At 40.6% G+C, this 26317-nt stretch overlaps 2 long non-coding RNA genes across 8 annotated transcripts; one reads left to right on the forward strand and one right to left on the reverse strand.

The window, feature by feature from the left end:
* Window positions 1-299: 299 nt before the first annotated feature.
* Window positions 300-24975, forward strand: LOC111263876 (uncharacterized). 6 transcript variants are annotated; one of them, XR_002682511.2, is made up of 7 exons: window positions 300-695; window positions 12350-12617; window positions 13020-13525; window positions 14463-14726; window positions 18736-18821; window positions 19065-23043; window positions 24410-24975. It is a non-coding gene; the product is annotated as an uncharacterized LOC111263876 (long non-coding RNA). The 6 variants fall into 6 exon arrangements; XR_015312469.1 differs by having other exon boundaries at window positions 318-695; window positions 19065-19567; XR_015312470.1 differs by having other exon boundaries at window positions 327-695; window positions 18717-18821; window positions 22861-24975.
* Window positions 14314-15629, reverse strand: LOC147753029 (uncharacterized). 2 transcript variants are annotated; one of them, XR_015312471.1, is made up of 2 exons: window positions 15295-15629; window positions 14314-14764 (listed from the first exon to the last, which is right to left on the reverse strand). It is a non-coding gene; the product is annotated as an uncharacterized LOC147753029 (long non-coding RNA). The 2 variants fall into 2 exon arrangements; XR_015312472.1 differs by having other exon boundaries at window positions 14314-14767.
* Window positions 24976-26317: the final 1342 nt, after the last annotated feature.

Consider the following 26317-nt stretch of genomic DNA (forward strand, 5'->3'; position numbering starts at 1 on the left):
CTATATTACAAATAAGTTGAACATATCCTGAGATGGTCTTTATTGCGAACCTTAGATTTGCCTGTTTTTACACCTACTTCGTTTTTAAAGTACGCTGGAAAAATGTTTGAGCTATTATTATAAGCAGAGTTGGTAAAAATTGACCATTTTGTTTAGGTTAAACCAACGGTTCAATAACATAGTTTAAATCCGTCCGATGCAGTATTCACTTAGCTACTTTGCTGTCTTTCTTTTGATAGATTGATATCTCCCAATAAATAAGCATGCGCGTGCATTTTCAAACGTGCCCGCTTTGAAAACGGCACTTATTGCTTCTCTGGACATCCAACTAATGAGCATTGCAGCCTGTCGACCGCAGCAGCCGTCACAATACCGCCAATCAGCCTACCAATTACGAAAAGGACATCACCAACAACTACATGACCATCTACTACAGGCCATCTGACGTTCATTAGGACGTCGTGGTTGTGACTGTGTTGATGGTAATTCCGGCAAACGTCGAACAAAGCCTGCCCGTGGCCCGTCGATAAATGGTCGACAACAAGCCGTTCATAATGGCGAAAAAAAAAAAAGATGAGGGCGCTGTACTGCGTCGTTCGTGTTGTCGTATTCATCTCGGTGTTGGCGGCGTCGTTGTGGGCGTCTCTGTGTTGGGAACCGGCGATCGGGGAAACTGGTCAATAGCAGCCGCAAAAGTAAGTGCCAGTTTTTTTGTTATCAAATTGACCTGTTATCGGTGTTGCTCCGGCTGCACTGGCTGATAGCCCAGGAAACGCGTACAACAGACAGAGCTTGCACCTCTTTGGCTGATCATCTTACTGTAATTACTGATGCCACTATTGATGTTTGAATCTTGGCCGCCTTTTATTCTTCCGTAATTTTTTTCTGTACAGCCGATACATCGACAGTCATTTCATCAACATCAATACGATCGCCAAAAGCAATGGCACCGGGCACCGATAGCAGCAAGTAAGAACAAAAAATGAAAAAAAATAATGTCGTCTTTATGCACCCCGAATCTCTACTCATTTCTTTATGTCGCCGTCCACTATCCACCAGTCGTCAACTTAATCACTCACAGCCCTTTGCCTGCATTTACATAGACGTCAGGGCAAAAAATCTCACATTAGGTAGAAGCCGAAGGTGATGGCGGACGCAGCCCGCCAAAGTTCGTTAAATTTAAGCAAAGGCGGCAGGCCGGCCAGCATAGACCCGGCTAGTAAAAGAACGGAAAGCAAGGATAAACGCTAATAACTGGGTTAACGCTTCATCTGCACTGTGCTGTACGAACGCGCCAAAGCAAGCCAAGGAAACCCACCGTTAGCGGAGGGATTGTAGAACGTGGAATCGGCGATAGCTCTATTTCGGCAATGATGGCCAGAAGTCGAAGCATGACAAAAAAAATGACATCAAAGAAGAAAAGACCTAAAAGAAACTGGCGAGTTGGTGAAAACAAGCAAAATGCAGCCAAGCGTAGGTCGATCAATCAAAAAAACGTATCCACTGTCGCTGAATATATTGGCCAGTCCTTCCACTTTCATGGTTTCGACGTGCATACGATGGTTGTGGTCAACCGCAACGGTTTGCTTACCTACCCAAATACGACCAACCAGTCAAATAGTCAAAAAACTGAGTTAAAACTCAATGGGTGGTTTGAAATTTAGCGGGGAAATTACCTAACAGGCGACAACGTCTCTCATTACCCTTTTGTTTATAGCGGATATAGCTCAAGGGATCTAGGGGATCATATCTCACTAATGCAAGGTGCAACAACAAGCTAATTAGTCTCCGACCGGTGAGCCGAATACAACAATAAGCACTATCCATGTGTGTATACATATATACAGAAGTCAGGTAGTCATGGTTTAAGCAATGCATAAGAAGAGGCGCTGCTGTATGCCTGCGCTCTCGTTGAAAAAAATTGTATCATATTATCGATGGTAACACAAATTTCAACTCTAACATAAATATTGGGCATTTTGGCCGGTGGTTTCAGATAGGAATGTAATCGCAAGTTTGCAGTTAGATGCATACTAATCATCACAAAATCATGTATATATATACATATAGTGCAATAATAATGATAAATTAGGAAAACCTGTTATTTGCTGATTGCAGTAGAAGGCATGATGATTTATGACTGCAATGATAGAGGCGTATAGTATATTGTGTAGCGAAGATAGCCATTCCATCTATTCACAAAAGCGCGAAGGGCAAAGTATTTCCGCTAGTGCCCCAAATATCAACAAACTACTGTTGATGCATATCTAAACATTACTATGATAATAATTATGACTTCTTTGGATACCTTTCCCATCCTTCGCTCTGCAGAAGATAATTATACTAAAGCCAAAAATGGACCGGACCTTAAATAAGTAGACGCTCAAGCTCAATATAAATTAGTGGATAATCACAGGTATAGCTGAGCAGCTTGACGAAACATGGCACGATGGTATTACACCTTAGCGGTCGGAAGATGCCAACTTAAGGTTGGATCGTTTCATGCAGGATGGTATTAGATAAATAGCTCAAGTAGAAGGCACTGGATGAAGTCGATGTGGAATATCACTGTGTCACATTTTCACGCACCAGGTAACAGGAAAACCGAGTTTTCAGGATATTTCCGTAAACCACACCGGCTATTATAATGGTATCTACCAAAAAAAGAAAAGTGTCAGTAAGAAGTTCGAGTCGTTGTCTGTATTGCAGAAGAGTTCTCCCGCCGTTAACAATGTTTAACATTGTTATAGAGTGCCCAATATCGAGACCTTAGAGGTAGTCTATAAAATTTTATATAAAGAACGGAAAATGAACACGATTTCAAGGTTGGAAAAATTTTATTTGAATTTTGATCTTCAGGTAGAGTAAATGGTTGATAGGGAAGTAAGATAGTCATAGGTCGATAAACATAATAGGAAAACTCGAGGGATCGGTTTTGTTATCATTGACAAAGTACACAGCCATATATATATAGTATATATATATATATATATATATACATGAGATAAGGCATTGTTCCAGACACGTACGAGACACGTGCAAAAATGTTTTCACAATCTGAGAATTTTTATGTTTATTTCTTTTTAGTTTAACAGATTACAATAGAGACTCTTAAATTGTAAAGTGGCGCACACTTTATCTCGTATATATAATATCTATGATTATATACCGCATCGTACACAGGCAAAAATTAGTTAAAGATTAAAATTAATTGATATAAAACTTGCTTTTAGAAAGCGGTGTATGCCGCGTGCTAAATTTGCTTTGCCAATTTACCAAATTTCAGACAAAGGACAGATTGAAAATTTTTCCGTTGCCTCTAACTGCGCCATTCGAACTGTGAAATTCTGACTCGGTGCAAGATATAAATTACATGCTGATACTTGTTCGAGCCGTGATATCCATTGAATCATCATAATATCGAAATGACCCACATGATAACCGTCCATTTCACTGTGCCTGGTTTTCATTGGATTAATCGAGTGCTTTCTATTTCTATCTAAATTGTAGAAACACATCGTCGACAAAGGTCAATTAACCATTTTTCCATATTTGTTTAAAGACGATTCGTTAATACAGAACAAATTCATTTGGGTTTGCTGATGTTCAGGAGGCTTTTCATTACATTTTCGAAAATTGCGCACAAAAAGCGCGGGCAAAACTGAACGAAGCAAGAAATGGATTAACCGAAAATGCCCCTTTATTTAGACTAAAGCCAACTGTCAAGTATATCGGATGATAAACCATTTATTGAAAATAAATTTTCTGCACGCCTCAGTGCATAATTACATTGAAGAAGGCCATGTAAGAAAACTCGTATTTCTACTTCTTGTGATCCAGTGCCTATTTAGGAAACTACAGACAAACGATTTTAAATTTAGCCAACACCTAATGAAACAAACCTGTTCTCTTATGAAGCTTTCCGTATGCACAGTCGCCGAACTGTAACATATGTATTCGATTAAGGAGCTGAGTGCACAAGTAACGCTGGCTCAGTTTTTGTTCCTCTCGTAAACAATGACAATGCAACACCTTTATTTTATAGGATTAAATAAATCCTTATAAATCACGATAGTTTCATCTTATGAATGCAGCTGGCATTTGCTCTTCGGTTTTCTTTGGTTGATATTACTATATCTATTATAATAATAGAAAAAAGCATTGACAAACTTCCTATTGATCAATTAAAACAGTTTACCCTACAATCCACTACTGTTTCTAAACTTACCTCCGAGTAACGCATTGTGACAGTCACATGATAATAGTCAGTCGAAAGCGCCCGATAATATTTCTAGACTACGCAATAACAATATGACAATGCACGTAGATGAGATTTACTGTATAGGTTTACAGATGGGATCGCCGCTATGCTACCTCGCCTAGCATCCTCTTCCGATACAAATCAGAGCTGCTTTCAATAGTGTTTTCTCGTTTATCCAGTGTGCGCCGCTTTCTATAATAAATGTATCTATGCATGCCCTGCTACCAGATTAGTGGGTACCACGGTCCCTGCTTAGCGTAGCGCTGAAATGGTAATGCCTTTGCTAACGCACGGTAATCGTCACAACATATTACGCAGCTTGTGATCACACCGAATAACATTTCTTAATTAGGAGCAACTGTGGATGTGCTCTTAGATCGGTCCTCGTGAACTCTGTGGTCCTGCAAACACAGCTATAGCGTTAAAATAAGGTAGTAAAATCACTACTAATTCTTAAATAGGGTTAAAAGGGGATTCGTGTGTTTTAAAAAACACATATAGCAATAACATCGATTATAGTCTAAGTGTGGTACGAAATGTCGTAGTAGATAATAGACAGGGTATCGGAGGCATTTACTATGAAACAGATCGGTTTGACTATATGTCATTTACAATAACGATCAATTTTTTCTAACGACTTTTTACAGTCATCAATGTTATGGTGTTTTACGAATACTTCAGTTCAGCTACTCATGAAACATCATCAACAGGCACTACATTGACACTTCTTTCGTAATATTTTCTAGAACAGCTGTTTATTGTCGGCTGCGCTATTACTATGCTTAAAAAGCAGCTAAAGGCCGAAGTCAACAACGCGTGTATCTGTCGAAAACGGCTGAAACGTTTGTTTAAGGCGGTTACGGTGTGCCTTGGCAACTCTCATACGCTAACTAGTAAGCGAGTGAAGTTTTACCGGACGGCCACTGTATCGGTTGCTTTACACAGCTCTTATTAGCAGCGTATGTTGTACTGCCGCAGTACTTCTATGGCCTTGGAAGAGCGTCTGTTCGTTTGTTTGTGTACAGTTGTGCAGACGGCAATAACACAGGAAGGCCAGCTGCCAAGAAACGAGTAGCTCTACTTCCATGTTTCGAGATTCGTTCTGGGAGTCCCAGCCGTCTGTCTGATGAAATTATGCCTAACGGCGATACCAAACATAAAACTCGAAACATTCTACTAGAACTCCCGCTCGACCCGCTCCCGATCAGTATCGAGTTCACGAATTGACTAATCGACGGAACAACAGCAAAAGTCTTCACAGTCAATTTAGACGATGCCATCCCTTACTAGACGGGTCAGATGCGCATCAGGAATAGTGCTGATTGACTTGCTGAACGAGTTGTACGACGTTACGCAATACGATATACGGCGTTAGTTACATGTTAGTGTATGTTTAGCGTTAAGTAATCGGTGAAACTTCGTTCGTGTTAATCCTAGTTAGTGCCATGTGACAGTTAATCAATGCAAATGTAATAGGCTTCACATGCTGCATTCGAAGGTAGACATTTTGTGACGCGGACTCGCTGAATCGAATGCCCTGAAATCTGTAAATGGGTGTACATATATATTTGCTGTTACTCCATTCTCTATCCGTACGCCGTATGTAGCTAATGTATGGAAAACAAGTTTGTTTTTGGAGTAAGCTGAGGGAGCGATGTTAAACAGAGCTGACTGACTGTAGTCTGTTTGAGAGATTTTTGATGCATGGTAGTGACTCCTTTGGTTATCTAAAAGTTGGATTTAGACATATTTTGCTGCACCAAGGGTACTCGAATCCGACTTCTTAGAAGAGAGCATCCCCTGGTAACAGTGTGCGTTAAAGTGCCTTATATTATGCTATTAATGGCAGCACCTTAGGTTCAATTTACGGAAAACAGTTACTGTCAGATATAGGCAAGATCTATTAATCTGTGTAACGCTATAGACTTACCAAAAACAAGAACTGGAAGAAATCAACAACACGATTATTAAATAATGACGAGTCAAAGACAAGTTCGTCCGCCGGTTTCTGCTTCAATCGTGCACCGAGACCTTACCCAATGGACAAGTTGCTGCTATCAGCTGTGGGATAATGAAGACGTCCAAACTCCAGAAGCCTATGACATATTAATCAGGTCAAGCGATGGAACATTGTTCACAGCACACAAGCAGATTCTCTGTGAAAGTAGTGAATTTTTTCGTTTAATGTTTGCATCAAATTTTGTGGAGCGTCACGAAAACGAGTGCTACCTGCAGATGGTGGACAGGCCAACGCTAAGCATCGTTTTGGACCATATCTACCGGAAGGATCTGAGCATACCGCTTAACATGGTGCTGCCAGTGTTTGCCGCATCACACTTCTTTTCGCTTTCGTGGCTTCAAGCATATTGTGCTACCACAATAGCGAGACGGCCTTTTGAAACAACGTTAGAGCATCCAAGTTTCCTCGAATACGTGGAGACACAGGAGGGTATTATCGACTTGATACTGGATCTTGATCTCCTACTGACAAGCGAAAGGCTTCGGACGCTTATCGACACGTGGCAAATGAACGAGAATTACCGATTGCAAACAGTTGCTAACCTATTGCTTGAGAAAAGTCGCCAGAAAAAGGAGATGGCCGTTATATTCGACCGTTCCGTGGGCTATGCAGTAAGTTTTACAGGGAATCAAACTCAGAAGTGGCATGGGTCAGATTTAAACATTTCACCAGAAACTCAACATATCGCGGTTACTCGCGACCACATTTACTATGCAACGGGCTGGCTGGTCGGCATTGTTGGAAGGAATTGTCCCGTGTTTAAGGAGAGTGACGACGAACGTATCGTATGGCCACCTCTTCTGAGGCAGTACGGTTCATCAGCGGTGATCTGGACCGAACTAAACAGGCGAACCATCTGCAGGCATATATCACAATCGTCGGAAAGAAGTGCAGAAAATCAGCGCTTCTCGCTTCGAAAGGGCTCTATAGTGCGGCATATTCCATCGACCGATTTACAGAATTACAAGCACATTACTGTTATTGTCACGACCAAAGGCACTTGGCAAGTGCTTCGTAGGAACAATCATAATTACAACAATGTGGACGATTTCAATGATTTGGGTTGTCCATTGCAGTGTGTCGAGTGTGCTGCCATACTACTTGACAGGCTCTACGTAATAGGAAGCCGAACAGGGTGTTCATTGCCTAAGATGATGCTTGCTTACGACGAAACAAATCAGACATGGGTGACATTGGCTGAACGTAAACGTGATTTAATTCCCCGAGCATTTGTGCCGCTTAATGGACGACTCTACATTTTGGCAAATGGCATACCGACCGTTGAAGTGTACGAGCCCAGCATCGATTCATGGGCACTTGATGCAATTCATGAGTTTATGCAAATCGGAGGTTTCACTGTTATTTCGGGGCAAAGCGGGAACTAAGCGAACCAGTCTTAAAAGCTGCTTATGCGTGTTATGCATGAGCAGCTGCATAATACCTAATCCAAGTCAGGAGATATAAATGGTCCGTGTGTATAACTGGACATGGATATCATTGTTCATACGGTTTGATACCTAACAAGACCCAGAAAGAAGATCAGTAATTCTAAACGTTTTCTATATTTTTGTAAACACTTCACTGTCTATAGACGGTCGACGTGAGCAGCAACGGATTTTCATACCAGCTACAGGAACAGACCTACAATCATAATTTATTATTATTATACTTTTATATAAATAAGATAGGATAGATAAGCAATACCCATGTGTTTCAATTGTATAGTCGGGTTTATCTATATGCAAGTGCTGTTGGTTCAAGTTCGAAGCGATAGTATTAGCAGCCTGCTTGAATTTATTTGCTATGCAATTAGGTGGAGTATATACTGAATAAACCCGTTTCGGTCTTAAATCAAGTTCACTAAAGACGTAGTTGATTAGTATATGAATTTGTCTACTTTGTCCGAAAAAAACCTTTTTACTTTTTAAGTGATTAGGTCTTTCTCTATTAGTGCTCAAATATAATTTTTAAGAGCGACAGATAATAGCACAAGTTTAAAGTTTAGAAACTGAATTTTGCTTCGAATTATTTGCGATTAAAATTACTAGCTAATAGACTAATTTGTGCTACTAATGTGATCAATTGCTTGCAGTTTTTTTTCGTACTCGTAAACTTGAAAAAAAAACTAAGTAACTGTATCCACATCGATCCTTGACTCTTTTGGTCTGCTAATTTTTCAAGCTTGATACACGTAGCTGAAGCAATGATCGTGGAAATTTCTAAGTGAAAATGTAGAGAATAGCATTCCAAGGCGAAAAACAAAACGCTTTTCAAACTAACGAATGTCTATACCGTTATCATACTGCGAGGTTTAAATGAAGTATCTGCCGTTATAAACATTTCCATTAATATTTGGTAATTTCAAAGCTGATCAGATCAGGTTGGCTGGCTGGCTGGCTAACCAATTTAAATGATGTGTTTACGTATCTATGCAAATTTGTAGAAAATGTTTGAATCCGTTTTTATAATGCGGTCACGCGGCCTCTATGAGATCTACGTTCCTATGAGATCCCAATGACGCTGGTCGTCGTTGATTTATGGAGAACAACTCCATTCTTTTCCCGACATAGATTTCGATGTAAAAACAAAAGTATTAAATCAAGAGAATAAGTCGTGCAAAAGAATTATCTAACTAGTTTAAATTACAGTTCTCCTACATAGAGCCCCTTGTGAAATATGAATATGGAAGAATGTATAGCGGAAAAGGTAGCTCAGATAAGCAGCTAAAATTATTGCATACTCATAACGAATTCTGAATAAAAAAATTGCTAAAAAAGAACGATTTCAAGAGCAGACCCAGACCGACGTCCCCAGCACTAATAAATATAGTAATTAGACAGATTTTTCGCTAACTACATGACATTAAACTAATATGAAATTCGGTAGTACGATGAACTTGTTAAAAATAATCATTCAAAACTAGAATTTAGGTAGTAGGACCGCCGTAAAGACTAACAGTTAGGTTCTGGCAATCGAAACAGGATAGGGCATTTGCGCACATTGGCGTACATGAAGCATAGTATATCTAAATTAGTGTATTATCAGAACGAACACTATATGAATACGCATATATATTTGTTCCATGATAGAATAACACCTGTATAGACTGAAGATGAAGATCTACTGGTTCATTTTGGCAGTACGTAACATTTTTGCCTCACATAAAGGGGATCAAGGAAAGCCCATATTTTAGTAGCAGCCGAATCTAACGGGTTCTCTATACTCGGCAGCTGTTTTCATCGTCAATACGTTTTCCTTTGAAAGCCATCGCTTTATCCTTCACGATAACATGAACAGTCTTGCTTGCAAATCACTGTGGCCAGCAACTGTAGGCAGACCTGTACACGTCGTCCATTGTTATTTTCTTTTTGTTATTTCACTGTGCTAAAAGGACGATGATTCCAATAGTACAGCTTAATAACAGTAATAGGCAACAGGTGTGAGTCGGATATCGTAGAATATATTATACAAGAACATCAAGTAGGGCTATTATAACTGGAGACCAGAATTCTTTGGGCCGTGCCAGCGTAAGAGCATTGGGTTAAGTTGTACGCATTCCTATACTGTTCTGTTACCATGGCAATCTCTACTTAACGTCATCCCTTTTGTTATAATTGCCCAAATGGATGCTAAGCAGTTCCAAACTGTGGTACCTGTTATACGGTGTCTATAGCAGAGAAGAAGCATTACTCAGGAACGGCCTATAGGGAGATCCGATGAGCCTCGAAATTAAAAAAGTAATTAGGGGGACGGGTGTTGTGCCGAACCACTTTATCATCGGTGTTTAATTTTCCAGGAAAAACAACCTTTAATGAAAACAGGATTTCATGTGAAATTTCATTTCACAACAAAATATATATCAACCAAAATCGAAAGCGTTTTATTCCTTTTAGAAGGAACGACAAATCGCAGCATTCTACTGTTACTTGTCGTGCGGATCCTTTCAGTATTAGTGCATTGTATCAAGTAGCACAGGACACGAGCAGTTCGATCGGCTGCAATGCTGTCGTCGGTTTTTTTAAGACCACAATTACGAAGCAGATCGATGGTTTGAAGGCTTTTTACTGCTATGTTATTGTATCCAAAACATCCTTGCATCCTATCCAGCATCATCCATACTTACCGCGAACCAGCAAACCTGTATTGATGGCAACTGATCCATTAGCATGTCTCTATACACCTATTGGCAAACATCCGCACTTCATCTGTATGTATCACTGCCTGTATGCATTATATACGCCATAGATACGCTATCGTGGATTGGCAATGTGGTCATGAGTCGCTTCTTACTGCGCGAGCTGACACAGTTTATAGTGGCGAGTATTATAATTTACGCATAGTTTTCTCTTTGCTAGCTTCTACTTATGTTCAAGTGAGTCATATTTTCTGACATGATAGGGCATACGCGCCTTTGAGAAAACGCAATTATTCATTCGGCGACATTTGCGTCGTCACCGTCCCATTGGTTGAAGCTTTTGTTTGTCTGTTACTACAATTGAATAATCCGCTGATAAACGATAGTTTGCAATCGTCATTCCATAAATTATAGATGAACGGGACTATGCGGGAACGTTCGACTGATAACAAACCCGATCCAGGTTTTTGGTGTGGACGTTCGAAATTTCACTGGACTTGGGCAAGCTGGTTTGGTCATATAATCATTATATCATCCATATATATATATATATATATATAACGAGCAACGTTTACTAATTGAAAAGGCATAAGAAGACTGTAATTGCGCTGCTACTTGCTCCCCACGTGGATGACGCTAGATAAGAATTAATAATAAATTTTTTTTCTTATATATATATATATATATATATCATTTTCGCTCCATTTGTATTTGTTGTAAGCAGAACCTAAGTAATGAATATGGAAGGCGAAGATATTCTGTATGCACAACAGACGCTTTTTATCGTTATGTCTGATAACCGTTAATGCTAAAGAGTAAGCAGCAAGAATCAGCGATGTCCGATATAGCAGTTTAAAAAACCTCCGTCCTTCTTAGGTTGGCTGACATTAGTATTAAAGGGCTTGTTTTTGTTACCTTTTGAAACTATGGATATTCGATAGAATTTACAAGCCGATGAAACATTAGTATGCTTAGCAGGTTCTTGACGAACGTTGTCAGTGATATAAGTTTGGCAACAATTAACTTATCCTATTAGCCTGTAATTTGGGACGTAGTAATAATGTTCCCTGTATGCTTAGGCATACATTTCTTGCCCATTCAAGGTCTTTCTACTACATGCTAAATATCCAGAAAAACTCTCATTCGATGTATATTGTTATATAAAGGTTCAAAGGTTCGTATTTCTCAAAAGGGACAGCTGAGTGAGATATCAATTATTTTCGTCAGTGAAGTCGCTAGAAAGACCCAGAGAAAACCCTTGATGTAAGTAATATTTTAGGCATTAAATGCAATCTTCTAGGTACACTGTCGTGTTGCTAAGGTTCCCCGCGCTTACGTAAGCATACATACTAGTAACAACATTTGTCAACCCTGTAGAATACCACCTTTTTTTCACGTTTTAGACATATGCATACTCCCTAGAAAGTAATTCAGCTTATATTAGCATCTCTCCAGTAGCTGTATCTCTATATTTGTTTCGCTTTATCTTTTCACTGTTTGCTTTGCTACAAATATCGCAGCAATGGACATCTCCGCTTACCAATAAGCCAGCCAGCCGTTAGGCGTAACCAGATGCTTTTTTATCAACATTTTTTCTCCTTGTTTGTCAAACCCATAAACGAATTCTTAATTCCTCGTCGCCTTTGAATTTATGTCCGAATGCAGCATTTATCTCCTGCAACAGCCTGGTCGTTACACGTCCCGTGCCGCATTTTTCTATCGGCTGCCAGTCAAAACGGCTTCCCACTGACAGCCAAGCAAGCGATGATCAGGGGTCTGATAACACCTCTGGGCTCTCACTCACCCCTTACCCCACGAATCATCTAGTTAACGGGACATGACACTTCTGGGAATTTCAGGTTTAGTATGAATCACGACGTATTGAGGAATCGGTGGCTCTTTCTTTACACGCGTATACTCTTTTGCTTTTTAGGTTCAACACAGCAAGCATCTAGACAAGCGATTTACAAGGAAAAGACGCTTGCATCGAGCGTCGCTTTGTTCCGTTCCGCTTCAGTATATCGACTACTGGTCTGCCACAACAACAAGATATTAGAGGTGTTCAATCGCAGGGATCTGTATAGCATCTACGTCTCGTATATAGAATTAAGCTGACATTCGACAGTCTCCTCGGCCTATGCTTGTTCGATAGAAATATAGTCTGAGGACAGAAGATCTAAACATAGCGCAGCGGGCCAAACGTAAGCATCAGTATCGATTTCTGCGTGTACTACACCTAGATAGTGTCGTCGCGTCAACTGGATCGGATCTTTTTGACGAAGTTAGTTAACTGATCAGCTCTATTAGTTGGCTAAATCCTGTTCATGCTCGTGACACGTTTGCTTCGGGTTGCTATAACCACAATAGCCGCAGGGGAAACATCTATGGTAGTTGTACTAGGCCGCATACTAACAAAAACACTGCTAGCTATTTCGACACGCAGTAGCGGCAACAGCTGCAAATGTAATATAACAGTGAAATTACACGTTTGTGCGTTCAATCGGTGCTTTTCTATAAAAAAAAAAGGGTATCAACATGGGGCAGTACGTTCATTTTGCTTTCTTCCTTTGATCGCGTTCGTTCGTTCGCTTTCGGATTTGTAGTTGACCCAGAAGGTGTCACCCGACTTCTACTGGCAGATTATCCCGTCCGGCATCATTTCTGAAATCGGTGGCGAACAGTTTGCCAGGACACTTCTGGATATCTTCTGCAGTCGCGGTGGAATACGAGTTCCTCTTAGAGAGAAAGAGGGGGAGAGAAGAGGCAAGAACATGAATTCAGTAGAAGCTCCTCGAACGGAATATGACGTTTCAACGGTACTTAATAGAAGCGATGACGTGCCGTCGGACCAATCCGACCGACCGACAAATTCTAGAGTCGTCCGTATCTTTCGTGGTCCACTGTCCGCCCGCCATTTGACAAATGATCAATAGAAGATCTGTTCCATTTAACAGTGTCACTGGCGATTTGTTCTTTCTAGCTTACGCGCTCTTTTTCTCTTTGGCATTTTTAGTTGAAGCCTCGAAAATAATAACCATGTATATACAAAGCGAAGCCTCTTCAAATTCGTGCCACACGTCCATAGTAAAATATATGGCAAGTTGCACTGGTGAGCAAAGGTCTTCTCTTTTTTATATATTGATCAGACTATCAATGAGAATGAGGCCCTGTGAAAATTGATTTCTTCAAAGAAAAGCAATTCGGTGCATGTGAACAACAGGAAGCGCTGCAATTCTGATATCGCTATTTGAATGCGCAGGCATGGAGAAAATTTAAGTTTAGCAAAGTTGGAGTGCACATCATAAATGAAAATTTTACCATCTTTGCAATGTGATGTGCCATCACGCATGCTAATTCATTCCGTTCGCATTTCGAGTGGAGGTCTGTGACTTCCATATAATAGTCGATAAATGAAGCTATTATTATGCATGGATTATGTACTATCTATTTAGTTGATAGGCATGGTTGCCATAGCTTAAATTTCCAGTATCTTTGCGATGTTATGTGTAATGCTGCAGTCGTATGTCATGTAGGGACCTCGGGCCTGAAGTGTGAAAAAGGTTCACGACAGAAAACACGATTATATTTTTTCAACGATAATTAGAGGAAATTAATAGCGAGCTATCTTTTTAAAGTTCATTTTCTAGTTTCTTAGTTTTACTTGGATCATAGGTAAGACGTGTTGGGGTAAGAAAATGTAAGATTCTCGATTCGGGTAAGATTTTGGACGTCCGAAAAACTTCCAAACCGAACCCTAAGATCTCTTATAGCAGTACGATCATCAGCCACTTGGGCTTATTTGTTTAACTTTAATTTCGATTAATGTACATTACCGTACACACTAGTAAGACTTGACGGACTACTGGTACTATCGAATTAAATAAGAAAATGCCCCTCTTCAAATGCTGCCCAAAAACTGTTATTCCGTTCTATTTCACATAATTGTAAACCAGTTCGCTGTATTGGCTACCATCGCAACAGAGACAATCTTAATGTGTCGTCAACAGAACAAATGTATAATCACCAACACTATTGGTTTCTGTCAGTGGCTACAACCGAGTGTCCTGAATACAGGCCGCTGTAAGTGCGGTCCAATGTGGCGGATCACGCAGAAGCTATTAAAGGACTGTCGTACATGGACGTACGATTCCAATGCTCACGGCTGGTCTGAAAAGCAGCGACTCCCGTTTTCATCGCCGAACGATTGCATCCACGAGTTTTATCCTGCCTATTTAGTCGTTGTTGTTCCTGTTGACCGGCGGACAAATCGGCTGTCCTGTTTCCTTCCGGTACGGCAAATGCTTTAGTAGGTAAGTCAGCCATATTCGTCAAACTTGCCCGCGTCTACCTGCTAATGCGACACATATAATATAATGTAATACATAGACGTACAATTATATACACTATGCCTTTAGCAGCACTCTGTGTGTGTACGAGAAATACGAAATTGCCATCCTGTTATTTTAATAGCTTTGATAGGGGACAGAAGTTCTCGTTTCAGTGTGTTAATCGAATTATCTATAAGACTACCATGTCCCAAGTAGGAACAAAGCCTAAAGGCCTATTTCTGCGCTAACCAATCCAGCCGCAGTCGATCCTTTGAAGACTTCATTACAGAATAGGGAACTTGTGATCTTGCACCCAACGTATCCGGCAGATATATCTATCTCAATCGACACATTCTAACGCACTGACTCATTTGACACAATGTAAACATTTCTAACATGCAGTCATCATTCTATGTACTTTTTTGCAATTTCGCTACGGCATAGGAAATAGACTTTAATGGTTCCGGTTTCCTCTGCTTAAGTTCAATCGCCACACAAGGTCGTTTGCTTTTTGATCTTGCTTCACTTTCCGTATTGTCCACATATTCACCTTTTGGTTTGTACTTTCGCTGTTGAAACTAGGATTGTTATGCGCAGAAACGAACGTTGGTTGAAGGATTCAACGGTGGTAACTGGCGCACGATTTAGCCATCTTTAAGGATATTCGTTAGTGCTAAGAAAGAAGGACATTGACTCGTTCGTCAAGAGATACCTCTTGAAAAGCTACGGTTACACAGAACCAAAATAACTAGTTATGATGGCTAGATTTGCAAGGCACCGAACGAAGCGTGTTTTGAATCTAGAATACTAGTTGACTTTAAAATTGGTGGCTCATTTCGTACCGGGAACCAGTCATCTGAGGCAGTGGTTAACAGCAGCACTGGGTGTAAGACTCGAAGCGTTTATTTAGATTTACAAGACTAAAGGTTATGTGTACCTGCATATTATGAACCTGCCCCTTGTTTGGTGGAAAGTCCTTGAAAATTACGTAGCTTTGCACTCGCATATAGTATTAGCTGACAAAAGTGCATTTCCACTCGAAAACTTTTCTACAAACCTGACATCGTTAAGATGATTAGGGCCATTCTTTGTTTATTCCAGAGTTAAATTATATTCACCCAGATAAGATCCTTATTTATTATGTCATCATTGCATCGTAGCCGTTACTCATTATCCACTTATCCTTTGCCAGCAATTGCGATCCGTATTTTTTCACTTACTGTGAGAATAAATTTATGTTACGCTCACAGTAGTTATTGTCTGGTGTCTAGCACTCTAGCCTATTATACAATAAATAGGCTACTAGATGTAGTTGATTCCTGCTAAACCCGCCAACCACAATAGATCACATAACCAGTTGACACATGCACTCTGACAAGCTGGTGCGTAGATCAGACAACATGACTTACCATATATACGTGTTTATACATATGTACATTATCATTGCTCTATCATATCTGCGTCTGCCCTCGTCCCTGTTGTGTCATTTACCAAAAGCAATAACATCTACTCATTGCCATCCCAATCTCTCCGACCCACAGGCAGACCTCTGTACATTTAGCTGAAGAGGGTGAACTACAACAAGCAAGATAAGAACAAGCATTGTTTTGCGGTCGCCATCGTCGGTCGTTAGAGACAGAGGCAGTCCCCGGGGAGTGGGGGGCAATCAATAGTAAGAGCGGCCATGAACCGGGCAGTGAGCATTGCCACGTAACTACTGCAAACGGCGGAGGGCCAGGTAGGCTGCCTGTTCCTTCTGTCTTCATATGCGTTCACATCACAGAGCGGCGACATCACCAAACAGGTGGGGCAACGGTAGCGCCAGCGAGCGTGCTCCAGCAATGAGAGAAATGTTTCGAGTATCTGGTTGAAGAAGGGGTTATACATAACGGTGTTGTGCGACGCTTTGCAAGTCGTTGCAGCAGTGGCAGATGTCGCGTCTTGCTTTGCTAAATCGTCGCCTGGCCGTCAGGCGAAAAGGGACTATTCCTTTAGCGACACAACGACTAAGGATGGACAAACGGAGGATAATGGTAAACAACCAAAAAGCTGCCCATGTAAGCGGACGATAGGCAACGATTTGAGATGAACAGAAGCTGAAATGAGTCTTGTTCTTCTTGTTACTGCTGCTGCTTCTGTCAGAACGATGTGGGACTGGCGATAAAGCCAGTGGCAAATGAGACAAATAGTAAGGTAAATTGTACCAATGGGCAGTCGCCGCTTGACGATGGTTTGGACTTAGGTGATGGGTAGCCACTAACAACAACCGAGGGCGAAATTACGGTCTACTTTTTGCTGCGATACGGAGCCACGACGTTCTGGATACTCATTCTAACAGTCGATTAGATTCGAAATCGACATAACGTGTCTTCATTCTTGTGGTGACATACGAAAGACATGGTTTATTATAACGGAGCAAATCTATTGTGATTGTTTTCTTTAATATCAAAATTAATTTCAGTGATGCAACTGCTTTAGCACACTTTCGAAAACACGAATCAATGTGTCGCCTCATTATGAACTAATTAAATTCCAGTTTTGTCATTATATCTTACAAGTGGATTTAATGGCGGATTAATGCGATGATACACTTAGTTTTTCGGAAAACGACAGACCCGCTCTCGGTGCAAAGGAAATGTTTTCATAACATGTCTCTTCAACCAGTGACTAGATTCTATAAATGTATTTGTTACGGGTTCTTTGTGGTACATGACAGGTGTGCGCTCCGATGTTCTTTAACAAAACGCCTACCTCATGAGCAAATCGCTTAACCATTGGTTACCAGTATAATGAACTTGTGTTAGCATCGTCCCCCTCGGAGTTATTGTAAAACTACTTGAGACTTTTTCCGATTAATCATCTTCCAAGCACCGTATATCAGGTTTGACTACTATGTGATACTTGCTCAACGATTTCAATCTGTTAAACACAGAGCATAGCCGCAACTGGCTGTTGGTAACGTGTTATTTATTTTCCGTCAGTTACATAGGTATATAATCAGGTAACCTCAGCAAACGACGATTTGGGCCGGCGTTATTTTACTGACAACGTTGAGTCGCTGCTGATTTTGTTGCTTGCTGATTATATCCGATGCCGGGGGTTGGTAGGCTCGTTCATTGTCCAAATTGTCTTTGCCGATCGTCTGGCAAGATCAGTCGTTTCGCATACTGCAACAATGTTAGATCTAAACAGCCACAGACATAGTCGTACCATTATTCTTAGTAGTATTATCGACTCCATGCGGAAACTGGTGACAGAAAATATAGATATCTGCATTTCTATGTCTCTGAAGCTAAAGACTAATACCTAAATCATAAAAAACAATTGAGATCGTTATCATTCTTGCCCCCCCCCCCCCCCAACTTAGGTCTGACTTCATGTTAGTCGATTTGTTGTATGCATAATGGCAACCTTAACACATGAATTATACAAGCAAAGTTCACAGTTCACCTGAACGTGTCTCTATTGCGAGCGTTTCATTGCTTCATAGAATCTACTATGAAATGATATGAAAGCAAGCTGCTGATGATTCCTAAAAGAGCTTGCTTGAGATAACAGCTTGCCCCAGAGGCGATTCTCATAATTATTGTATTAAACATTTTAGAGTGCGCTGTACGAGAAACTATACTGACGCTAACGTCAAACCTTAAGCAACCAATCTAGGTTTTAAATAATTAATAATAATAATAATAATGCTTTATGCTGCAGATACGTATGTATTAATTTCTACACACTAAAAATTCGCTCTTTACGGAAGAATACTTATTTTTCCCGTTTCTTTTTCCGAAATCAAAATTATGTCAATAAATTTTTATTTTTACTAGTAAGGAGACGTAAAACTAGATTACAGTACTTAAGCTTTAACATTGTCGGGCGCAGTGCACTACAATGAATCTATACCAAAAACCGTCCTGCATTAAAGCTGACATTTTCGACATTAAGCGATTTGTCATATGGTCTGATTTCATTTAGGATTGTTCTGTATTTCCAGCTTATCAGAGTATTCAGGACCGTCGCACATAGTAGTGGAAAGCGGGTAGTATGCAGATGTGGTACCTATCCCGCCCGCTGAATCAGGTAATGCATCGTGTAAGGCATTGTGTATTTCCATAAAGAAAATTTCCTATAGACGCATCACAAATAACATACGACTAGCAGCTATATTAGTGACTTCTTTGAGGTAAAAAAATCATACATATAATGGTGTTTCGATGTGTGTTACCACTCTTGGCACTATTTAGAATTTTTCATGGCGGACTGTAAAACTAATTCACCAGTAGCCCGTTCTATACGATAATATTATCGCTATTTTGATTGCAGATTGGGAACAGAAAGCCAAGTGCGAGTAATTTAATCGAATGGTTTCTTTGCTTTAAAATTTTGCACATTATCGTACTTTGTGCTGGTTTGTTTTATAGAATCAGCAGCTATGTCGATTCTGCTGCCATACATAATATGTGTGAGTGGTGGTCCATGTTGACTTCAAATATACCCTGTATTCATGTTGCCCAAACTAATAGTCCTATCAGCATAACTATCAGTTCATTCGACGCTCGATACCGAAGCGCGTTTTTACCAATCAAGCAACGACCTCCTCTGCAATGCACCAGTTCCAACTGATTGCTTCGTGTCAACCGGCATTTAGCAATTTCGCGGTCACCTATCTCTTCCGCTCTACCTGTCTCTTCAGTCTACCAGAAGACGGCAACAGTCTACCGGAAAACAATGGGTGAATGGGACGTTCGTCACGCAGGAGCACAACGCATTGACTTGTACCATTACTCCTATTATTACGACTGCCTTTTATCTAGATGTATGAAACGGTAAACAGCGTCACTTTCTTTCTGTCAACTTCTTAACGGTTGTTCTTGTTTATTTATCATTTTTATGTCTCTCATTGTATACTCAAATAGCACGCTTTCTTTTGAAGTGGCCACGCCACTAATTTCAATCGTACTGGCCATCTTGATTCTCCAGCGCCGGAGACCTAAGCGGACCCTACATCGTATGATTTATATCGAACCCTTACCCAATCGCCATGCTGAGCCTAGACTGTAATTTGGGCAAAGCAGACAGAAACTCACGTTCAATTCGATCGTCACATAGGACTCTTTGCGTTCGCACTGGGCACGAATTTTAATCAGTTGATTTCCTTCTTAGAACGTCATATATGATGATACCCCGCGTTTAAAAAGTGATCGATATCGTTTGATGAACGAACAAGCAGCCCTCACTTGGAACGTTGAAAGCGGTTAATGCAAGTTGGTCTTGCACATCGTTCCCAATGGTTGGCTAACAAAAACCATTACCCGATGTTCGTCCACGGAATACATAACTTCGAAAGTCCTGTCAGCTATATATTGAGACAACTCGTGAATTGTTTCGTGTATGTGCTTTCTCGTGCCACTGCAATATGGCTATAAGCAATAACATTTCCCAAAGGTCTGGCAAATTTGACTCAGTAGCAGGAGAAGGGACCGGCAAGCCGGACGAAATGGCTGACAACAAACCCAGCGCGCATTTGCGGCGTGGATTTAACTGGCGGCTTGGTCAGCGACTTTTCGACTGCTGTGCTGGCCCTGTTTGAACTCGTATGTCCACAAGCTCAGCTTCGCTTACGTATTCGTCTCTATACCTTTCGGTTGATTTGTTCGATTCGAAAGAAGGTGTAATTAAGATACAACGGTAAATTTCTGCCTAACCAAAACCATGCGGTAGCAGTCAGTCGTACTTGAGCCCGTAACTCTTTTGAGCCCTGTAGCAACCTGCGCCAACCAAACGAGCCCCATAGTTGTAGTTCTCATCATCATAATCATCGACGTCGTCACTATCGCGTTCGTCTTAGGCGCTTAGGAACGGTGCTTAGTTCGAGAGTTCAACAGATTTTGGCAGAATGGCAAACCCGCTGGGTCCGGCGACTGGTAACACGCACACACGCACTGACGCTCGTATAACTGCACATACATGTAAACAGTACAAGGTAACACAAAGCTCTCGACGGTGAGCATAGGGACTGTGACACAATATATAATGAAATAGTTCTCAAAGAGAAACCACATTAATGGCAGCAGCTGTTGTAACTGAAGTGGCGAAAAAAGGAGGAGCTGATGTCGGCCGCCCGTGGTCGTTTGCAAAAAGCAAGCCGGAATTCGGTTCGTGACGGCATACGAATTGTACACTGAAATACTGACAAATGTCGGCGCCTTCCGATAATCCTTAATGCTTATTCCTGCTCTATTTGAAGGTAACGAATAGTTTCTGTGGATATGCGGCCGCTCGTTCCCAACTCAACAGAGTGTGCCCAAGTCTCAAATTATGCTGTGATCGGCATTGTAGTATGAGCATGATAACTGTACTAATTTAATTCATCTAACAAATAAACTGGTAGAAAAAGAAAGTAGCTATGATGTAAAACCACAATCATTATCGATGTATTGTAATTATGATAGGCATGGTCGCAACGCGATTAGTATTCCGATAAGAATCCGATCTGATATCGCAGTACAGCATCCCGTTTGTTATCAGTCTCTCAAAAGCTGCGCCGATAGAAAAATATCTACTATCATGTAGATAAGTCTATGTTCAGAGATCTCATTATATCGACCATCTTTTTCCGGTTTATGTGATAAGCCTTTTTGTCTTCCATGAGAGAAAAAACCATTTGCCCGAATCGTATTGAATTAGGTTGGCTGATAACAGCAGTACAGTGGATGTGGCAGGCACCAGTCGGATTCACATCCGCCATGAGATGTCTCCATCAACCGTTTTGACACTACAAAAAGAATCAGCTTCCACCTACAAATGACTTGGGCAAAAAGTCAGCTTCTAATGATCTAGTGCACATATGAGGTTCGCGACTCCATTTTTGCATATCTATTCGATCATTGTCATAATAAGGGTTTAGAACGATAAAAGCGACAGATCACTCAATAAACCACGTTTCCGCCGATGCCCGAAGTTCCAAGTTATGCCTATTGGCCGCCATGAAGAGAGCATAAACAATTAGAATAAGGACCTACAAAGCTGCCAAGCAAAGCGTCGTCCTTGCAACTTGCGTTTTCGAACGCGTCATCTTACGCCTAATTTATTCCAACATCGCAAAATCATACATTCATAAATATGTATCAGTCCGATGTTTGAAAGCATTCTGTCATGTTAATTAATTATTCTGATAATCACTTTCGGTTAGCGGAATATTTATCAACTGACCTTATCATACGCATACGCACTCATACAAATCAATAAAAATAAAAAAATACATTTCCTCTTTAAATGGCTAGCCTGATTCATTGAAATCAATACTATCTTCAAAATTTCCACCCGCTAGCGACAGTTCAACTGCGTTCGCCGTTACAAACGGGTATAAATTGTTTTAGACTATAATCTTTATTATAGAGTACCATTAGGGTATATAATTAATCTGTTCGGCGACGCACGTACGTCAACTATCGCCATTTTCATCGCTCGTTTGTCCATGCTCCTTCTGATATGTGTTTTCCCACAACCAGTTTTTCCTGCCTTAGCTAAGGTGATGGTCAGCTAACGAAGGATGACCCTTCATGATCATCATCGCATCACTGGTAGCTGTCAATAACAGCATCAACAACAGCCAAGTTAAGCAGTATGCTTCAACGCAGCCTTAATGACCCCCTATTTATTAGGGCATGCGAATGTACGAGTAGGCATGGCGCCGCTGAGGACACGCTCGCTAGATTTGCCCTGTTCCACCTAATGTCAAATGATTCTGTGTTGCTGTACAACAATGTTGAGCAGTGAACTGTGCCTATCCGTCCAGTCAACACCTCCAAGGCCGATAACATCACATGAAAAAGACGCACCATCAAACAGGTCAATTTGTGCCCTTCAGGAAATTGCAGGAAGAGAAACACAGACTCTACAGAAAAGTCAACATAGTTAGAACTAATAGTGCGTAGCTTTCGCTAATAAGAACGTTAATGATAACAACAGACACAACTAAAAATGGGACAATCTGGAAGCTTTGTCGTTGCTGTTTTACTTCGGTGAACGACAGCATCAAAACGCGCGGGTCACGAATCGCGCAACGTCAGGGGAGCTAGCAGCTTTAAGTCAAACTAATCGCCCTGGCCGCTTTCAGCGATGACAGCCCGGTGGAGACCTACCGCGATCGAATTTGTTGCATCGGTGTGGTCGTTACCGGTCAGCGTTTACTGAAATTTGGACGGTTGCCGGTTATTGCAGCCAACATTCAGGTGATCTGAGCTCTGAAACAGCGCAGCGACAAGAGCAGCACGAGTACCGTCTCATTCGCAAGAAAGCGGTGAGACCCTTATTCATTTAGTAACGTTCGTCTGCAGACTTATAGGGGCTATATCATTTTATTTATAACAGTACAGATGAGTGATTTCAGCCAAATCCACATGATGATCAATTAAGCTTCGAATTAACGATCGCTAAACGTATACAGCGAAATGTCTACGTGTGCTTAACGATATACGTTAAAGCAGATACCCAAGCTTAAAATCTGAAATATGCTCATTTTACATCATTTGTGAGCTATCATCGAATTCTTATAGAATTCGGATATTGTGTGTTCTTTCAATGACAGGTCCGGGGCAAAGTAGGATTAAAAGCCTTACATCCTATACAAAACAGACCACTGGCATCAGAGGCTATCTACATCTTTACGAATTCGATTTTGGTGTCCTTATGGAGTAATTACACGGAGATATACAAAGCCTACAATTTTTAGTAAGGCCAGAATTTTCGGTGAATTTCAAAATTCTACCGGGGCCGACTTATCACTAGTCTCTTGGTCATCTCGTTGGTGATGGCCGCCATGAACGTGCGTTAGAACTACATTTAATTTAATAAAAAGAATTTAAATTCATTCAGGCTGCGAAATGCACAATGAACTGCCGCTATGATCGGAAACATCGCTCTTTCATAGATTCAGCCCTGGCTGGCCTAAAAGCTATTCACTCGCGGTTATGTTTTCGTACATTTTACAGAATGGCCAAGATGAAATCATATGAATCAGATCACATAGAATCAGATCGTAAGGATACTGAGCAATATAAGGCGAACCGTGCATGCGGTTCTACATTAGACTGACAATTACTGAAACGTAGATGAATGTACTAGAATTCGATTACTTTAACATGTATGACCTCAATTCTGAGGTGGCCCTTAGAAGAACTTCTGCTGCAACATACCACACAAAACACTACATTTTGTGTCTAGGTTCATTACTCGTTGTGAACTTGCCTCTTACCTATCATTTCAACTCTAATCGAGACCTCGTGGCTTCTATATTTTTAACTAAGGCGCATCGTTATTCGAAGGTCTAGGGCGCATTTAAATTCTGTTCGTACTTATGCGTTCCGGCGCGGTGTATCTGCAACATTGGTTAGGCCAAAGTAGCTACTAGCTTCAGATCAGTCAACCTTTTAGACGGATTACTCGCAACGATAAAACAGGTTTTTCGAAACATATTCCTAACAAAAGGTCGGATCCAATCCATACATTGCTGTAAGTCCTGAATGATTGCATATGTTGTTTAACTGTGTGTTCTAAATTCTGATATCACGTCTGGCCTAATTGTGTGCCCTGAATCCTGAATGCACAGCGCATATGAAATTTCTACGTATGCAGGAAGGATGAATTAATCAACAGTCTTTTTTCAGCGGTGGCAACCCGACGAATCACCATTTCTCGATGTGCCAAGTCCGTCGAGAATGAGATTTTTTCCAAATAAAAAACAGAAAATGTAGAAAATGCGTAATCTTGTTTTGACTGCGTCGCTCGTAGGCCATAAAGATGGCCTGCACAGTGTCGATAAGCAGCAGTTATATTAATTCGTTCATTCGTTTGTTTTTCTGTTTAGCTTGTCATATTGAGCCAGAGACGAAAATGATCAAGCAGAAAATTGTATTCAAGAAGTCGTTTGCAGATCAGAAATATGACAGTAGAAATAATAGATATTTACAAACTGTATGGAATGTTATCATTGTTTTTCGCTGTAATTAAATAGGGCTATATAAAGACAACACGTAGATCTAGCCTTATTTCTAATGATTAGAAAAAAAACAGGTTACCATTCAAATGATGAGACTAACCATGATGGCTATGAGCTTTCCTCTGCTGAATATTTATAATTGAATGGTCTAGCACAATTACAGAAGCGAACGTTTACCTACAATTAGATAAACAAAATAAAATTCGTAAATGACTTACCACACACCTGAGTAAATGCGGAAATCATAATTTCGAGCAGTCCTGGTAGACTTTTCTCTTTTTTAATAACCCCGATATTGCTATTTAGGAAATATGGATGAACTCTAGATACAGATTTCGGATTGGCTTACCAACCTATCCAGCCGCAAAAACCGAGCTTCCACTTTTTCCCAGTTTCTCAGTCGTCGATAGACGTCTCGTATACTGTAATTATCATTTAGCTTTTTGCCAGTCTAGCTCTAATAGATTCCGAACTCACAAATGCGACCATCTTATTTATTGGGCGCCATACACGTCCAGCATGTAGACCGTTCTATGACCAACAGTACGTACTAACATCAACAGCCCAAACAGTCAACCTGCAAAAGTCACCATACAAAATCTCCATCTCTTCATTCGTTCTCATTCTTCCCCATTTTATTTCATGTTAAGAAATATTAGAGTTGGTGCCATTTGCTTCCCTAATATGGTCCTTTTATACCATCGCTTGCTTCATTTATATTTCTGCGCATCCATGTACCTGGTAAGAGAATCGCTGCTTGTACCGGCCTAATTTTGGCCTGCTATTCTACCAAAAGTTATTCTTCTGCCAGCTCTGCTAAAACTTCCCCTAGTCCATTTACTTCAATTTACACTTGTTTCGCCGCTTACGTTCTCCTTGGTTTTTTTTCATTGCTTCTTCCTGAAAGCTTGATCATTGTCTATTGCCGTCGATACGTAAGCCTTTCTTCAACGAGACAAGCGCTGGACCGACTTCTGCTGTTTGAACGTTGTTGACAAAATATATTCACAGCTACATGTGTACGTCAGCTTTTCGAACGATTTTAACTTTAGTTAAAGCAGTGTCCACCTTGAGTTATTATTATAATGTTAGTGTCCCTTTTCGTGCTTGTTGATGCTTCATTATTTTCATGTTATAACCGTCATTACTATCATCTTCTTGGAACACCTTTTACTCTGAGTTGTTCACTGTCAGATAGTTGGCTGTTTCGTCGCGCAGGGGTTCAGGAACGCGCGATGATTATGTTGAAATCTGATAATAAGCTATATATTATTATTATTAATCTAGTGCATCACTCGCGCGGTGACCCAAATTAAAAAATGGCCCTATTCATAATAGAAACGCACATGGAATAGAAGGTATAAATCCAGCCATAGGGCTAATTAGGGAACAGATATAAAATTGCCGGTATTAGTACGAGCATCTTTCCCACTATTGTCTAACTTTAGGCATATATAAACGGTGGATGTCACAGTGTATATATATATATATATATATAGGCTGTTGTCTTTCTCTCGCATAGAAATATAATAAGTGAGCGTTTTCCACTCCGCGAAAGGATAATTACCAAACATAA

This window comes from Varroa jacobsoni, unplaced genomic scaffold (genome assembly GCF_002532875.2).
Source record: "Varroa jacobsoni isolate VJ856 unplaced genomic scaffold, vjacob_1.0 scaffold_796, whole genome shotgun sequence".
In the NCBI taxonomy this organism is placed as follows: domain Eukaryota; kingdom Metazoa; phylum Arthropoda; class Arachnida; order Mesostigmata; family Varroidae; genus Varroa; species Varroa jacobsoni.